We start from the raw sequence: 12,333 nt of genomic DNA, 5'->3' as shown, positions 1-12,333 counted from the left end.
AGCATGGTGCTGGCAGGGATTATTGGGTTAATGTCCCGGGTGGTTGGGACTCTGAATTATATGGAGAGGAACAAAAGCAACCCTGGGGGAAAACAGGAACTGGTCACTCCTGACCTGACGTGACCTTTGGGGGAATAGTCCGTTTAAACAAGAAGGAAGTCAAAAAGGAATAAACCAAATCCCCAGCCGGAAAAATTGCCATCAAACATACAGCAAAGGGATGAAATAATTTGCTTTATGCAAATTCTCACTGCTGCTAACAAGCACATTGAGGGCTTCATGCCATTTCTTTTCAAATCACGAGAAAAATTATCATCATCCTTGGCAGTCGAGAGKTTAGCATCTATCACAATTTTTACATTGCAGCACTACTTCTAGAGATTGTATTTCTAAGGAGGCTAGTGGGGGRCTGGTAGAAAAGGCAGCCAAAGGCAAACTTCACAGATCAACCATTCAAAAAACAAATATCAATCAAATACAGAGGATTTTATTTTTGCCCCCCCCCCCTTTTTTTTTTCTTTTTCTGTGGGGGACCATCTCCATTCCTTCGAAAGGAAACAGCCCCAATTTGCCCCTAGTACTGCTTAAGAGGCAGCTAGGTCCGAGGGACGGAGGGATGGTGATAAGCGCTAGCGCTGCAGGGGGGGAGGTGAGTTTCAGCGTACGCGTCGCGGCTGGGAGCGGGTCTCGCCAGCAGCAGCAGCCGGGCCGCAGGGGCCCCCGCGCCCGCCGCCCGCCGCCCGCCGCCCGCTCCTCCCGCAGCTCCCCGGCTCCCGGCAACGCCGGGCGCGACCGGCCACGTTTGCCGGCGCGATGCAGATCCGGGGGCCGGCCCCGCTCGGGTTGGGGGGTGCTGCCGCCCGGAGGGTCGTCCCCGTCCCGTCCCCCCCCCCCAACCCGAGCCCTCCCGGCCCCGACGGGGCGCCCCGCGATGCCCCCGGGCGAGCGGCTCTCGGGAGCCCCCAGCGCCGCGCTGCGCCAGCGCCCCACACGCCGTGTGCTGCCCCCCGGCGATCTCCCCTCCTCACCGCCCCCTTCCCGCCCCTCTGCGGGTGTCCCGGTTCTTTTTTTTGGGGGGGAAGGGGGGCACAGGGGGTGCCTGCGCTGCCCGGGGAGCCCTTTGCTGCGCACAAAGAGGGATTCGCTGCGTATCACCCGCCCTCCCGGCGGGCAGAGCCGCGCACACACACGCACCCGCGCACACACGCGCACCCGCGTGCACACGCGCACCCGCATGCACGCGCACCCGCATGCACGCGCACACGCTGCGCCCCAGCGGGTCACATACCTGCAGGTGCCCGTCCATAGGAGTGTGGGGCGGGGGAGGCTGTGCAATATTCGCCGTATTGGATGGGGGGATTAGTGTGATATTGCTCAGGGGCTGTGCAGGGGGAGGGGGCTGCCTCTGGTTCCCCCTGCCCTCCTCCTCCTCCTCTTCCTCCTCCTTCTCCTCCTCCCCCCCCCCCCCTGCCCTTCAGGGGGGCTGGCAGCTCCCCGTTTTGCAGACCCCCCTGGCCTGTCCGTTGTGTGTGTGTGTGTGTGTGTGTGTGTGTGTGTGTGTGTGTGTGTCAATCCCCTGCTCAGTGATATTAAATGCTCGAGGAGGGAGAGACACGCTCCGGTCTCCTATCAGCTACCGGAAACCGAAGCCCTGGTCATAAATATACTGCAGGAAGTGTGCAATAACACACACACATACACACACACACGCACACGCACGCGCGCGCACGCACACCGCCCCCTTGAACACCGGCCCTGTGCTCCTGGCGCGGCGCAGGCAGCACCTGGCCGGTGCGGGGGGCTCGGCAGGAAGGGGCTCTGCGGCGCGACGCTGCACGGCACGGGCTTTGCGGGGCGAAGGGTCCGCCCGGGGCTGGCAGCCGAAACGCGCCCGGGGATGTCGCCCCGGCTGCGGGTCCCCGGCTGGCGCGCGGGGGTAGGTCCGGCGGTCCGGGCCGTGAGGTCTTGCCTCCTGTTACGCCCAACCTTGGTCTGGGGCGCGGAAGCCACGCAAATCATCCGAGCTACTCGCACGCTTAAAATTAAGCGTGTGCAGAGGAGCTGTGTCGAATTACAATTGGAAGGACTAAGGAAACTAAAAGCCACCCAGAAGTGCCTTGAGGAGATATCAGCGCCTTCTTATTTTACACAAGGGAGGAAAAAAAAAAAAACACCTTGGGTTATGGTAATAACTCTACACACGTCTACACAAAAACGTGCAAATGTACTGGCTCCTCTATCTGAATTCACTGTGATGGTTAGACCTACCTATCTTTAAAAACAAGGTGAGAGATGCAAACACACAAAGCCAAGACTGTCTTGCTAATGCTAAGGAATGGGTTCTCAGCTGCCATAAACTGATGTAATTCAACTGATTCTGACAAAAATTTGTTGGTTTACACCAGCCAAGTTACTCAAAGTAGTTGTTTTCAAACACTTGCTACTCAGTTATTCTGTACTGATACAGAAAATCACAACTTATTATAATTTCACATTCTTGCGAGAGTTAATAGGCAGAAAAATGTGTTTGCTAATTGTATGAAGGCCGTACATGTGCACACGTGTATCTCTGTGCCATCAGTAACTGAGTACAGAGTAATAAAAAAGGTGCAGACACACACGAAAGCAGTTTGTTGTTAAAACTACAACTTTTAATTTCCTGATTTGTCTGCAACTAGAGAGCTCAACTGCAACATTGCCGGTATTGGGGAACAGGAGGTGGCTGGGGGGGGGAGCAGTTAGTTAAGGGAGGAGTCACCGTGCGCTTGCAGCATTATCTCTGGGTGTTGGTTTCTCCCACAATAAGCAAGATCCTTGCCAAAGCAAACTCTGTTCATCTCCAGTGTTAGGCTTTCCCCACCACCACCCCATTGCATCACTCCAGCAGGACATGGGCCTCGCTGCTGCTGGAGGAATATCAGCCTTGCAAGCCAACTGCTCCGTGCCCCAGAGGTTTCCTTTCTTCATTTTCCTTCTGCCAGCATTTGTAAAACTTGAAGGGGCTAATGCGCACTACCAGCTATGACRGCATCGAGGCTTATACAACAGTGTAGCAGAGGCAATCTGGAAACCTATTAATGCCAAAAACAATTCTATTTCCAGGTTTGCCTGTAACTTAGCAGCCGTAATTTGGTAGCAATGTTAACTTGTCGGGGGAAGAGTCTGATCTCTTCTGCTGTTGTCATTTTCAGTAAGAGGTCATTTTCATGTTGCTGCAATTCAGCAGAGGTCTTTAATACACTGAAAAGCTCATCTGGAAAACCCCAAACAGGAGAAATCATTACGCAAGACAGTAAAATGAGAGTCTCTCTCCACCAGTAGTGACCAAACAAGTGACACCTTTTTCTCGTATCTTCTCACCTTTAACAGGTGGCTCTGGAGAAAGGCACTGGTGATGTTTAGGAGGACACAGCCCTCTGGGGCTCTGAGGTTTGCGCAGCCTGCTGTTGGGAGCTAGAAGGAGCTGGCAGGAGCTGCCCCAGCAGCTCTTCTCAGGACAGCCAGCACCCGCACCACGCTACTGGCCAAGCGCAAGGCTCCGACCCAGGCACTGCCAGCTTCCCAGCCGGGACCACTGTCTGTCCACATCGAATAAACAGTTATGTCTTCACAAACAATGTCCATGATGAGTCGGGAAGAGGCCATCTTCTTGACCATCTCTGGAGATGCAGAATATGTGTTTATCTCCCTAATGCAAGACACATAGTGGGTACTCAAGCAAGGAAAGGGACTAGCAAGGAATGCTCTATGCTGATGGGTTTCAGTATCTTTGATAGCCTCTTTTCTGCAGCAGAGACACAGACTTGTTAGMAATATCACTTATGCAGACCATTGAATTGCATAAGTGAACTTGCTTTCCACAGTCACCTCTGCAGAGCACTCAGAAGTGGTCCACAAGCTTCAGGTTGAAAGTCACTACCTGTGTTATTTCTATGGTTTCTTAATTCTTGTTCCTGATCACTTCTTCCTCCTCTTCTGCCTCTTTTGCATTTTTTCCTTTGCTTTTCACTTCTCTCACACACTTCCCACCACCACCTTCTTTTTCACCCCTTTCTATTCCTGCTTCCCTTTTTAGTTGTTAGGAGCAGCCCAGGCCAACACTGGTTTGCATTTGTTAATTAAAAAGAGGGTTTGGAAATGCTTCTCAAACCTCTGACATGGTTGCCTGGCTATTCTGCCCTATTATCATCATGATGTTGTACACAGGGCTGTAATTGTATCACAGGCTTCTGGTTCATATCATACACGCTTTCTGAAGAGCTCAGATAGCCTAATAATGTCACCGGCACTTCAGCATAGAATTACAATTTTAGATGAACTCATTTTAGCTCACTGCTTATATTAGTAACTGCACTCGCAGGGTAGCGCTTGGTGTGCGCTGACCTTCCTGCCGGCAGCAAGCCCTTGCCCAGGAGGGAGAGCTGCTGTGCTGGTGCCGCTGGTGGGATGACACCTTTTGTGGGAGGGAGAAGCCTGCTCCTCACCTCAGAAGGCCAGCGAAGGAGCGGCCTCAGGCAAGGTTATATTAGTTGCTGGTCGTTTCTCCTCACATTCCTCAGGGTTTTTTGAGTGGACTGGTGCAGAGCTCTGACTGCTGACATAAACACTGGCCTCAATCCCATAAGAGATGCTCAGCATCTCCTAGTAGAAGGCACGAGTGCTAGAAAGGGACAGTGGGGTCCTGTTGTTAAGGCAGGGAGCTGGGGAGGAAGCAAAGCCACCTCCTAGTCCCAGACTCCACCTACACTTTGTTGTGTAACCTTGGGCAAGTCACTTAACCGGCATTTACTCTGACTGTATATCAGCCTCACCAGGCTGAGTGACAAGGAGAAATGTGCTCACCAAGGTGAAACATTCCAGGCCCAAGTTCTTCCAAACTGCTTAGTAGCCTGCAAGATTAAAAAAAAAAGGACAAATCCAGGAGCATCCCAAATCCCACAAGAATCGAGAAAGACTGGCTCTGAAACAGGATGTCGAGGCTGCCAAATACGAGGAAAAGGAATCATTCCCCTCCCCACCTGCCTGTATGGAAATCTGATCTGCTTAAAGAAGGTCCCACGGCTGAATCACACCTAGCAATGAATTAAAGCCAAACCGTAGCATGGGCACCATGACCTCAAAGAAAACACAAGGCGACCCCGTGACTGAACAGCTTCATTAGGTAYCAGTGCAGCTTTGCAGTGCCCCTCAAATCATGGCCAGTGGCCTGGCCYGCACCTTAAAAAAGCACACATTCCCTGTGTCCTCTCAGGTGGACAGCCCGGAGGAGAGCCTGGTTCACTTCACAAGCGGTGTTTACACAGGACTAGCTGGTGACTGGTGGCATGCACTCACAAAAACTCCACCATCCACTGAATCCTCCAGCCCAACTGTCAYATCTTCTCCAAGCCACCCCCTGCACTCCTCCACAGCTTTGTACAAGGCTCCTCAGGAGAACGTACGGAGGCTTGGCAGGGTGGCACGGAGGTAACGGGGAGGCTGTCCTGTGCTRTAAGCCTCACCAGGCAAAATGCAAGAGCAAAACATAACAGCATCACCGTGAGATCCCCAGCTTCCCCAGCAGAAGGGAARCTGTCCTGAGAGGTGTTGAGCTGGCTGGGAGGGGGAGAGACCGTGCACRAGAAGGGCAAATAAAAATGGAAAGGCCACGGTATTTTCTGAGGAGGCTAGTCATATGCTAAGCAACAGCCACAAGAGCAGCTGGGGTGGGAGTGAAACATCAGAAAGGCAAACAGTTATCTCCTGGCCACACTTAGGTTTTAATCAGGACCAACTGCACCACAGGAAGAGGGGCAGGACCTAACTCAGACTTGCCCCCTGCCGAGGTTGTTCTGGGGAGAAATTATAGCTTCCAGACACCCAGTCATAAGGATGGGAAATCAAGTGTAACAGGGTGGATGGCAGTTTCCTCACTAACAGCAGGAAGGCAAGCGGTCTGACTGTGTGTAGAGGAGTTACCAAAACACTCTCTAGCAACRCTGAGGACCGCTGAGCAAGGAGGCAGAGTCTCCTCCATGAGTATTGCAGAGGGCTTCATATCCCTGCATTTTCATTAATGTAGAAGACCTACASTAGGGTAGGCTGGATCAGAGTATTAAAAAGCAGCCGATAAACGATCACATCAGCTGTGAAAGCCGAGAGGACACGCTTAGCCGCCAGCTGCCCTGCACTGCCAGTGAGCAAAGCTCTTCTGGTTGGAGCTTCCTTGGAAAAGAGCAAATAGAAAGAAGGGAATATAGCAGTGAATAAGAGTGCTGACTGGTGGGTTATTAGCGTTTTTATAGAAAACACTCGAAATTCAGTATTTGAAAGGTCAATTAATTTAAGCGACATCGCAACATGATCCAGTTTGCTTCACAGCGATCCTTAAAGAGGAACAGCAACTAGATTACTTCTCTCTTTCACCCAAGCATGTTCTCTCTATGTAAGGAAAGTTTTTAAAAGCAGAGTCTGGGAAGTATCATATCCTTATTCCTAAAACATCTCTAATTAAATATTACTACAATATTTTAAAACAAAACACTGTCAGTTAATTAATTTACCCTTCTCTTATCTGCCAGTCTCAGAGTTGTTTGCAGGGGCACTGCATGATGGCACAAGATTTCTGTCACTTCCCCAGAGGCCTGATTTCAGCTTTCAGAATAACTTCACCTTTAAAAAAAGGTGCCCATTCTGTGTTTCTAGCAGCACCTGGTTGTCTCCTGCTCCACCGTACATTAGCACTTTGAAGGCTACCTGTTAACTGCCTGAAATCTTGTCTTACGTCCCTGCTGTGCAGGTCAGAAACCAGGGCATGGAAAAGCTGAGGGGGTCCAGAGATGAGGAGAGCACACTCCCTACTACACCAGTAAGTAACAGAGCACACAGGCCCACAAGGAGCCTGACTCAGACAGGGAAGATTGAAGAGACTGGTCTTCTACTCTAGCCATCTGCAGGAGATTGCTGTGGTTAGCTGGTGCTTGACCTGGGCAGAGCAAACTCATGTGTGCACTTAAGCAGATGCCTGCCCATCCTCTAGGATTCAATGGGGTGGTCAGAAAAGGAGTGTCAAGGTTGTTTCCTGTTTAGGAAACAGAGTGTGAAAAGCTGTAGAGCAGCAATTCAAACATCACAAGGCAGTGCTAAGGATTTTTCTTTCTTTTGTCTCTTTCCAGTTAGCACTGTTAAACAGAAAACTTCTGTTCTTCTCATATTCCGCTCTTGGCAGCTCACAACCCAACCTACATGGCACAAAGGCAGGCCTATCCATTACCCTTCAGATGCGTGGGAGTAAGCACTAGCTTTAAGGACCACTCAATTTACAGTGATTGGATCTGTTAGGATTGCCATGGTAGCCACCAACTTTAAAAAAAGAAGGAAAAAAAAATAAAAAGACTCTTAACCTCAAGTTAGAGTTAAGATCAAATTAAATACAACCACGTATTGAATAAATACAAAATAGATAATGACTTACAAAGATCTACAAAGACATTGTAGTGCCAATGAAAAATACCCAGCATTTCAGTCAGATTTAAATTTTCTTCTTGACCCATCTCTGCCATCTACAATCTGACAAAAGCATCTTAATTTTCTACTGATTGCAGRGTCAGGCTGTTATGCTCAGTAGCCACCTTTTGATCAGGTATAGGCATTTTCTGAGGCCAAACTGATGCTTTAGGAAACACTGTAGATAAATTTTGTCATTGCAGGGTTCAAAGATGCTGCTTTGCCTCCACACTCACATCTACTAGAAGGGAACTAGCCTCTTACTGGTCCTTCCTTTATTAGGTTTGTCACTAGACTGCTACCAAGAATTTAGCAGTAACACAGAAAAAAGATGTAGGAAGACCAGCCCATAAGGTGCTTTTGAAAATCTCCTGCTATTTCATCAGATGTCTGAGATACCTTTGAGAATCCAGCCTCTGAGTTTTCAGAGTTGTGATTACACAGCTCTTCTTCGCACAAAACTCCTACGGACTTTATTTAGTCCACTTTGCAGGTTCCTCAGTACAGCCTCAGAGAGTCTGAGAAGTCTCTTTTCCAGCACTGCTAATACTTCAGGAAGCAGTTTTTATCACTGTTTCTCATGGAAGGACAAATGAGATTGACTGTGTTCTCTGTGTATACACCACATAGAATATGAAGTGCTGCAACACAGAAAAGCTTCTGATCTCTTCAATGTTTCATTGGAAGACAAAGTTCTTACACAGATGTTTTAAAAATATGAAGAATGAGCCTCTTTCGGTACTGAAAATAGCTCCTGTAATATAAGTATTTCACAAGCATAAAGGACAAATCTGAAAAAAAAAAGAAAAGAACAGGAGGCAGAAAAGGCCTTTGGGAACTGCATACAAGGAGTATTCTAGAGATCTCTCAGAGAATAACCACTTGCCCTACAAGAATCCTACAAGAAAGGGTTAAAGTAGAGAAAAACAGACAGGACCAGYGTTCTCCTTTTCCTTTTTAGATCAATAACAGCTTCATATTTCATTTAGCAAGGCCYGTAATGATACTAGAGACACCTGGGGTTTCGGTGGAACAGGAAGTATCAGCTGTTGCATGATAAAAAAACACAGGTAAAGCACAGCAATTTAAACAAAGTCCTGAACAACGAGTACGGTAAGAATGTGTAATAACAGTTCAAGGAGAAACCTACCCGAAAGAAAGCGGTAATCTGACAGTATAAGTACATGCTAATTATAGGGTAGAGGTTTGGCTGACATTAGTAAGAACATACAGCATGTAATCTTTTTATATAGGATGAGGACAATGGGCTGTTTCCTRTATTTAAGAAACCATGACACTCCAGTCTCCAATCCATGCCTTCAAGTTATTCCCTAATATGCTTTACAGCACAGGGAATGGCTTTAAAACCTAACTGGGTCATATTTTTAACTCTGTCTTGTATTGCTAGCTGCAAGTTCTTAGGTTCAKAAAACTGTTAGTTTTCTGCAAGCAATGTGTGAATGCTATTGCAGACTCATGAGTTGCTGTTCTGATCCCTCTCTTAACACTGAAATTTGAGGGTAGACCTACTTTTTTACAGAAGGCACTACAGAACTGAGACTTAAAAGGAAATGCAATTAAAAAAAAAAGGCAAAAAGATAGCTTCATGGTGACAGAGTTGGTCCGGTGATGGGGCTGATTCTCAGTTCTGCCACAGAAATCCTGGGGCCATTTGCAGGCTTTTGTGCTTTGGTTGCCCGTCTGTAACAGACTGGCCACAGTGTCTTGTGTCTTTCTAGGTTGTGAGATCTTTGGGGCAGGGACTCTCACTAAATGGAAGTAGGCATACTGGAGTCCCAGCAAACTGGAACTCTCAGTACGTTTGGGTGATCTCTGCGCTCTGGGAAGAAARTAAAGTAACAGCAACTTGGTGATAATGGTGGGGCATTGTTTATTCAGGATATGTTCAACTGTCAGCCTCGCAGCAGCATTAATTCCTTGGGCAAAGAAAATAATCAAGCAAGCCAGTTGGACTTGTTTCCTCCYGACTTTGTGTTAGGCAACCGAGTAAGTCTTTTCTTCCCATTTTTGGTCGGGTAAACTTAGAAGGCTGAGACACCTGGGTTTAAGTAAGATAACATGACCTCAGGCACCCTATTTTACAGTAAAGTTTGAATCACAAAATTATCCTGTCTAAAGTTCAYTTGTTCAAAAGAAATAGTAAGCTCTTGGCTTATGAAAAAAATAGCTGACAAAATCCTTCTGAACAAACATTTCTTATGGAATATGAATTATATTTCTAGGAAAACAAATCTAGAAGTTTGTACGCCAGCTTTACTACTTATTCTCCCATACTATATCTTGCAAATGCCCCCACACCACGAGGACAAACATGACTGCCTTATCATTATCTTTACTTGTTATCTTACACCCTGCTAAACCATCACACACTGATGAAAAAAATGATGTTCGGCAGGCTGATGCATATGYACAGGACTTATGCCATGTGCTTCCTATCAGTGAGAGAAAGCAAGGACAGAAAAACAAGCCTGAAGTTACAGGCTTTGTCGGAGAAATCTTAGAGAATCCGCTTGAGTACTTAAGTACTTAAGTTTCATCATGTTATGAAGAAACTATAAATGTAATTTTTTACCTCCTTGGTTGTTAGATTGTGTGGTTCTAATGCATAGGACTCTGAGCCCAATCTAATGATAATTTATACACAGAAATGCTACATCAGTTCTGAACAGTACACACTGGCCATGTCAGCTGTTGCACATAGATGTACACAAGGGCCCTCTGTGTGCACTTTTGTAGCTTTTCACTTTCAGCTCTGCTACCTTTCACCTAAGCTACTGCATCAGTATTTTCCCCTTCTCACTCCTATGCTATTGCCTTTTGTGCTGTTATTCTCATGGCTTTGCCTCTGAAAATTTTAATATTGTTACTATAATAGGTTCTCATAGGAAGCATTTGCCCACAGTGTGAGAATCCTCTCCTAGCTTCTCCCTCTTCCTAGCTATTCTTGTAACTTTTTAATATATTAGGAGAAAAATAAGACTTAGTAATGAATAAAATAGATAGTGAGTTGTTTAAATAGCCTGTAATTATTACACAGTCATAAGCACACCTGAAGTTTAATGCCCTATCTGTGTGTACCACTTGTGAYTGATTTAAGTGTTATTCAATTAATGACAGCTTCATCAACAGTAACAGCCAACAGGGAGTTCGGCTAGATCCTAATGCAAAGCCCAGGGTTACTATAGGAAAAAGCATGGTGAGAACAGACATTGACATCTTCATCATCCTCACCACACTGCCCTGGGACTCTAACCTGGAAAAAAACTAGGCTGATTTCCTGAGAGACGGTGCTTCTGTTCTTCTTAGTTYGTATTCACACTATTGAAGGACAACAGCGATAGCAATGTTACGGTAACAAAGGTAACTCTTATCTACTGATTTCTGTAAGTAAACCTCATTTGTTTGAGCTTTCATGGCTTTTAGTCTGTTAAACTTGTCAATCATTGACTTTAAATGTTAGAAAGGCTTCATAAATGCATACAAAGCTCACTCAYTGTGGCAAAGAATCCAAATGTAAGTAAGTCTAAGTAGTCAGCCAGCAGGGACYCCAGCCCTAAAAGTGAGGGTGAGGAATCAAGCCCCATCACTGCTGTCTTAACTGCTGTAACTGAAGTAATGTGGCCAGGTTTTTACTACCAGAGGATGAAGAAAAACCTTTGAACTGAAATACTATCCAGATAACATTTACAGAAGTGTAACTTGCTGTTTTAGAAGTTCTGCATTTTTCTAATATTCTGTTCTCTTCTTCACTCACACTGGCAAGCAAAATGACAGTGAAGAAATATAAAATAGTTGGAAATGCTGGTGTAACAGTCAGAAGGTTGAAAAGTCAAGTTTTGAGGAAAATTCATTTAAAAATGCRATTTTGGTAAGTATGAGCAAGCTGTAATTTTTAAGTAGGTTTTGATACTATCTACTTGTGATCCTAAGCTCAGAGCAACTAAAAGATCAGCTTCTGAGGAAGTTTTCACTATTGTTTTATTGCAAGCCTCTTTGCTATCAACATACGCCTGACATAATCTCAGTGTTTGTGACTCTACAACAAAAATACATTGCTACATGCTTTTTTATTTTGGAAGCTGGTAGGCCAAAATAATCCTGCAACAAAAGAGGGAAAATTCTGCTTAATAAGAAAAATGACAAAGCATTTCAGACTATTTTTAAACATCACTGCAGTATGTCACGTATTTCATCTAGATTTTGGAAATTTCTAAACACACTCTGTGGGGGTGTATGACRTAACAAACCTTAGAAGGTAACAGCTGTTCTTTTTGAAACAGACATAAAAGATTCAGAATACACAAAAATCTATACAAAGAAGAGGTACAAAAAGACTCTTCAAGAAAACCTACCCTACAGTATGAAAGATCATTGTAGATTCGAATAAAATTTCACATGGTATTTGAAAATAAGTGCTGTTTATTTCTTAACTGCCTTCCCTAACAAAAATCTCCCTCAAGATAGGGTTAGTGGAAAAGCATAAGAACAAAGTCAGAGGATCGATGTTATGCAGCTATCCATTTTAAAAACCAAGATTCAATAGCTTTGTTAAATCATTGTTTTAAGCATTTGGGCTGATGCACTTCCATACCATAATACTGAAGTATTATGCTTTCACTAATTCAGTGGGACATCAGGGAAGACAGCTCCTCTGCTCTGTCACTGAGAAACATGCACTCCTTCATGCACAAGTTTTGTACCTGAGGCGTGGAATCATGGGGCAGGGAAGACAGGTGAGAAACTGCAAACTGCAGTAAAGGCTGTGGCTTGTGGCCACAAGCCTGCTTATCCCATCTTCCACATTTGAARGTCGTGAAGGAAAGAAAG

At 46.1% G+C, this 12,333-nt stretch overlaps 1 protein-coding gene across 1 annotated transcript in view; it reads right to left on the bottom strand.

The window, feature by feature from the left end:
- KIAA1958 (KIAA1958 ortholog) overlaps positions 1 to 1,385 on the bottom strand; it is a 57,947-nt gene extending 56,562 nt beyond the window's left edge. Inside the window, exon 1 of the mRNA XM_085311503.1 lies at positions 1,289 to 1,385. The gene's annotated coding sequence lies outside the window, so the exon portion shown is untranslated. The remainder of the gene's footprint in view (positions 1 to 1,288) is intronic.
- Between the last annotated feature and the right edge of the window lie 10,948 nt (positions 1,386 to 12,333).

The sequence above is a fragment of the Rhea americana genome, unplaced genomic scaffold, assembly GCF_003343005.1.
Source record: "Rhea americana isolate MKP2758 unplaced genomic scaffold, rheAme1 scaffold_342, whole genome shotgun sequence".
In the NCBI taxonomy this organism is placed as follows: domain Eukaryota; kingdom Metazoa; phylum Chordata; class Aves; order Rheiformes; family Rheidae; genus Rhea; species Rhea americana.
This window is presented reverse-complemented; position numbering and strand designations above follow the sequence as displayed.